The sequence below is a fragment of the Oncorhynchus clarkii genome, chromosome 8 (genome assembly GCF_045791955.1).
Source record: "Oncorhynchus clarkii lewisi isolate Uvic-CL-2024 chromosome 8, UVic_Ocla_1.0, whole genome shotgun sequence".
Taxonomy (NCBI): Eukaryota; Metazoa; Chordata; class Actinopteri; order Salmoniformes; family Salmonidae; genus Oncorhynchus; species Oncorhynchus clarkii.
Window position 1 is genome coordinate 19474150 of NC_092154.1, and position 6333 is coordinate 19480482.

The 6333-nt window shown below is 44.1% G+C and overlaps 1 pseudogene; it reads right to left on the bottom strand.

Annotated features, from left to right (window-relative positions):
* Positions 1-790: 790 nt before the first annotated feature.
* Positions 791-4837, bottom strand: LOC139415407 (cellular communication network factor 6-like; annotated as a pseudogene).
* Between the last annotated feature and the right edge of the window lie 1496 nt (positions 4838-6333).

The following is a 6333-nucleotide window of genomic DNA, read 5'->3' on the forward strand; positions in this document are numbered from 1 at the left end:
ATGCTCTATCTTTCCCTGTTACCACTATTGGCCTCAGGGACAGTCCTACTGTTAATGAGGTACTGTAAAAACCATAGCATTTGAGGTTCAACTCCAAATTGTCATTACTTACATTACGTTTCCCTTCATGTTAATTGTTAACCTCTTACTTCTACCCCCTCCTTTTTTGAAAATTCTGTTAAAAATCGCGCAACTTTTCAGCGTCCTGCTACTCATGCCAGGAATATAGTATATGCATATGATTAGTATGTGTGGATAGAAAACACTCTGAAGTTTATAAAACTGGTTAAATCACGGCTGTGACTATAACAGATCGTGTGTTTCATTGAAGCTTTAATTCAATACCCTGCTTGTGAATTTTGATCAAAGATTGAGTTGTAACGAGTACATTTAGCATTTAGCGTAGCGCATTTGCATTTCCAGGGGCATACTTGGGACGTCTGCGTGTCAAGTATTCTCAAGAAGTTAAGTAATCAGCCAAACCCTAGTTGTCTCTATCCAGTCACACTTCATGAGTTGAGGTTCCACGTGTTTCAACTTTCATATCAGCCTACGTGCATCTAGCCAGAGAACACAGACACTGTTCAGGAGCAGTTGGTGTCCAGACTGAAGGTCAAGTCCTGTCCGCTTAACCACCATGACTCGGTCAGAGGCAGTAAGGCCAGGCCTGTGTTGGAATCTGTAGGCAGGGATATGGATGACTCGGTCAGAGGCAGTAAGGCCTGTGTTGGAGTCTGTAGGCATCAATATGGATGAGGCTCAAAGGTTGATATAGATGCTAGAGAAGGTGCTAGAAGAAGCGTAGCTCTGCGAACATGTCCCCAGGGTCGTCGCACATACTCTGGCACACGCAGGACGTTATCCACTGCATCTTCCAGCGCACGTTGGAGCCGCCGTTGCACTTTAAGTTGACGGCCACCATTTTGGATTTGTTGTGGACGCAGCAGCGCTTGTCGGTGCAGATGCCGCAGTAAGTGGGTTTGACACTCTTGGTGATGCTACACCCAGACAAGGTCAGCTTTCTTGGCCTGGAACTTGGACTTACTCATCTTTCCTCTCTGCATCTAGAGGGGAAAAGGACATAGTTAGATTGAACCTGGCTGTGATCCCACACTCCAAGGGTATCTTAAGGAGAGTTGGGATATGCAAAAAAACACATATCCAATTCACACATGCATATTAATACACACCTGAAATAAGACAAATGTAAGCACCCACCAAATGATTACTTAAGATTCACATAGGAACCTGTGAATGTGAATGTATACATTCGATCCAAGACCACTGTCATATTTGGGGTGTTGTGGGCAAAGGGGGAATTATTTTTACATTTCACCCATCATCAACCCCTAGAGAGTCTGGCTGGTGGTCGGTCAACTTGACGTTCTTCATGATGCTCTTCTCTCACACGGCCGCAGCAGGCTGAGGCAGCGGTCCTTCCTCATCTCACACTTGCCGTTGTCGTTGTTGACCCGGACTGAGATACCCAGGCCGCAGGTCTTGGAGCAGGGACTCCATGGAGTCGTCTGGATCAGGCAGTTCTTCTTCCAGACTAAGGGAGGATCCCTGTAAGCTTTCAGTATTAAAGGGCACCGGGTGAACACCCAGACGGCTAGAGGAAGAAACCCGCCTGCACCTGCCATTCTGCCACAGAGCACATGCTGTTCAGAGAGAATCAAGAGCCCTCAGTCCTCAATCATCCTGCCTGCTAAAGACTATTGCATAACCCAGGTGGAGATAAATCTTTAGGCAGGCCATGATGCCAAGATAGTTTCAATTGCCTATTTGTATGGTTTGAATTCAGCGATTGAAGACATACTGTATTCGAGTTGTGTAATGGCAATATCAAAAACATCAAGACCAAGTGGCTGCTAACCTTTCAGATTCACTTGAAAGCAGGATGTTTCTTGTTTTTCAAGCCAAGCAAAGCAGACCTTTATTCAAATATATCAAAGCATACTTAAAAGAGGCCTTGTTGCTTTTGATGGAAAGTGAGCTCCAGCTCTCTATGGACATTCGTTCATGACTGGAACCATCCACCCTACTCCCTAACAGCCAGTCAGGCACACTCCATCCTCTCTCTACTTCCCAACCACAGTCATTAAAAGCCCTCTGCCTCCCTCTTTCCATCCAGCTTACTTTCACAGCAATTAGCACTCCAGGGCAGACAAGCTGGCAATTCTGGCCCTGGTTTTCTCTACTAACACACACCTGGCATGGCGGCCATGTAGATCGTATCCTGCTGGTGCTTCCTAGAAGCACCGGGGGAGCTCTGGAGGACGGCTGGCAGGGGTGTGTTGCTCCTCAGAGGGGCAGGACCCAGGATAACAGCAGGCCAGGGTATGAAGGCCAGGGTGCAGACGATAGTGCATGTGCACTTATACAGTGATCTGGGCTGAAAGGCCTCGCCGTTCTCATAGTGGACCCCGTTCAAGTCACAGCCCACTGCCATCAAGTCTAGAAGCAGGAGATAAGGGAAACAACACTCAACTCAGTTGACTGGCCTGTGCAGTGCTTGCCACATTCTTGTGGTGTTAGCGTGTCTCTAAGAGTGGTCAGCCTTGGGGTATTTGCCTGATTGAAATGTGTGTTTGACCTAATGGGGTCCTTTGATGATCAAAGAGATCATGGGTAAATGAGTAAACCAGTCCTGTGGAACTACAGGTTTATGCAAATCTCCAATCCTGAGTGAATCGCATGGGATTGAAGTATTTTCATGTACTAACGTTTCTAGCCAGTTCTTTGAAGTAGCAGAGTCCTATTACACAGTACAACTCCTTCCCCCTTTGAAAATAAGTAATTGACCTTGAGACATTCAATTGTACATTGACTTAACTCTGTTGATAGCCCATGGGCTAGATTTGACACGTTCACTCACAAGCGCAGACTCCGGCCTCATATCGCAGCTGGTCGTTAGAGAAATCACAGTACATACCCTTGTGGGGATCACAGATGTCCCACTCATTGCAGGCCTCTCTGATCTGCTGGGCACAGCTCTTACAGCAGCCGCAGCCGTCCAGCACAGAGCTGACCCCAGGGGCACACTGGGGCTTAACCCTGCACTTACAGGGCCACTGGCAGAACTGTTTCCTCTCCAACATGGCCTTGCTGCCTCGTGGAGCAGACAGCTGCCCACCATGGTTCTGAGCCCTGCATAGAGACTGGAGGGAAGGAGAGGACATAGTTATTGTATGGTTACAGGTAAACGAGCACTGCTTGGGAGGTGGGGTGAACAAAGACCAGAAGGTCCCCGTAAACTAAAGCAAATAATATTATACAAAGCCTGGGATTTACTGTTCTGAAAGTGTTGCTTTATGTGACATAATATAGAAGTTCTTGATAAAGTTTAAAGTTCACCAAGAAGTCACCTATGGTTAAAACATTCAGAACATTCACATTTCACAACAGTTAAGAGGCTAAAGGATAAAACAAGGATACAAAGATCAGAACACCAAAACAAAGTATGATTAGTAAAAGTATCAACAAATTCCATAAATCAATTTGAAAAATCTATGTTAGTCAAAGGCGCTATAATTTTGATTAACATTTTGGTACACACTTTACAATATATCATACATTCCTGATGTGTAAATTACAGATTTTTTTAATTTTTCATTCACTATCAAACATACAATTGAAATTGTAAGTTTACATACACTTAGGTTGGAGTCATTATTACTCGTTTTTCAACCACTCCGCAAATTTCTTGTTAACAAACTATAGTTTTGGCAAGTCGTTTAGGACATCTACTTTGTGCATGACACAAGTAATTTTTCCAACAATTGTTTACAGACAGATTATTTCACTTACAATTCACTGTATCACAATTCCAGTGGGTCAGAAGTTTACATACACTAAGTTGAGTGTGCCTTTAAACATCTTGGAGAATTCCAGAAAATGATGTCATGGCTTTAGAAGCTTCTGATGGGTTAATTGACATAATTTGAGTCAATTGTAGGTGTACCTGTGGATGTATTTCAAGGCCCACCTTCATCATGGGAAAATCAAAAGAAATCAGCCAAGAGTTTGGACGCTACCAAACATCAGTTGGCACATCGATGGTTACAACTTCAGACGAGTCTCCTGACACTTGTGGGGGAGAACACCATCGTCTTCGTGAGAGTTTCCTCTTTCCATAGAGTGGTCATAGTCAATAGTTTTGTAGGTCAAACCATTCTTTTTCGCGAGAAGACCAATTTTCAAGATGTCTCATGGTCTGAAGTCAGGATGTCTCATGGTCTGACAAACACAGCTCACTGCAGATGTGGAAATGTGAGACTGGCGGATGCAGTGGATTCAGAAGCATCCAATGCAAGCAACCTGATATCTCTAGCTTAAACGGACATATATTGATGGGGAATATTTGGGTATGTAACTTAGATTGACAGACCGGTGTGTCAATCGACTCTAGGAGATTAAAAAGGGATGCAAAGGGAACCCTTTTTACTGCAACTTTACTACAACATTACCTCTCACTCAACAAGGCTCAATAGTAATTTCCTGCAACTGAAGAATTGGCTAAGGACAATAAAATACTTTCACTCAAATAAAATAACCTAGAAAGTAACCATTGCAAGTTCAACATATTGTAAGGTATGAATAACATATATACAACCAAGGCCTTACTCTAATACCAACCCTACCATCTTTCTCTGTGACTTCCTGTCATCACCTTTTTCCTGGTTCTCCCTAGAAAGCAGGTGTTGAGTATCACATCAAGCCCCGTCCTATCAGAGACACAACTCATCATTATTGTGAGGCAAGAGAAACGGAAAGTCGCAGCTCTCACCTGTTGAGCTAGAATGACCAAGAGCGAAGAGCAGAGCAGAAATAGCATCTTTTAAGTACTCAGGTTGATGTGAGCTCTGGGAGCTTGTGAAAGAAAAAGTGGGAAGGAAGGATAACAAGTGAGAGAGAGGGAGGGGGAATGGGGAAGAGTGATCGAGGAAGCTGACCTGGCAGAGAGGGGCGTAAAGCGCCCCTCTGTCTCCTCTCCAAACACACCTTTCTGTAGCTTACTTGATCCGAAGGAAAATATTTATCTACATAACCGCTGGCTTGCTCTTAGACCTCCAAGCCCAGATCACTTGTTTATCCCCAAGTCTGTAGATCTATTGCCTAACACTAGCACATTCACATTAGATTCATCTGTGCTTTATTCTTAAACTTTGTACGGTTAAAACTGATTTGAACCCACTGACACATTTTAGATGAACATGTTTGTTTACACTACACACATGCTCTATATTGAGACAGTATATGTGATTTTTTTTTTTACAGAAGTGATATTCTCTGCTCAAGCATGAGTGTACAGCAGGGGTATTCAGCTCTTACCCTATGACATGGTTTCCCAAACTCGGTCCTGGGGACCCCAAGAGGTGCACATTTTGTTTCTTGCACTAGCACTACATAGCTGATTCAAATAATCAACTTATCATCTAGCAAAAACTACAAAGTGCACCATTTGGGATCCCCTGGACAGAGTTTTGGAAACGCTGCCCTACGAGGTCTAGAGCCTGATGGTTTTCGGTTCTTACTAATGTATGAGAAAGTTACAAACACACAAATATCATACCCCCAAGACATGCTAACCTCTCACATTACAATAACGGTAGGATAGAGATACTGGGGTGCAAAGGAGCAAGAAAAATAAATAAATACAGTATGGGCATGAGGTAGATTGGATGGGCTATTTACAGATGAGCTATGTACAGGTGCAGTGATCTGTGAGCTGCTTTGAAAGCCAGTGCTTAAAAGCTAGTGAGGGACGTAAGAGTCTCCAGCTTCAGAGATTTTTGCAGTTCGTTCCAGTCATTGGCAGCAGAGAACTGGAAGGAGAGGCGGCCAAAGTAAGAATTGGCGTTGGGGATGACCAGTGATATATACCTGCTGGAGCGCATGCTATGGGTGGGTGCTGCTATGGTGATCAGTGAGCTGAGATAAGGCGGGACTTTACCTAGCAGGTTCTTGAAGATGACCTGGAGCCAGTGGGATTGGCGATGAGTATGATGCGAAGGCCAGCCAACGAGAGCATACAGGTCGCAGTGGTGGGTAGCATATGGGGCTTTTAGACTGCATCCAATTTGTTGAGTAGAGTGTTAGAGGCTATTTTGTAAATGACATCGCCGAAGTCGAGGATTGGTAGGATGGTCAGTTTTACGAGGGTATGTTTGGCAGCATGAGTGAAGGATGCTTTGTTGTGAAATAGGGAGCCGATTCTAGATTTAATTTTGGATTGGAGATGTTTAATGTGAGTATGGAAGGAGAGTTTACAGTCTAACCAGAAGCCTAGGTATTTGTAGTTGTGCACATATTCTAAGTCAGAACTGTCCA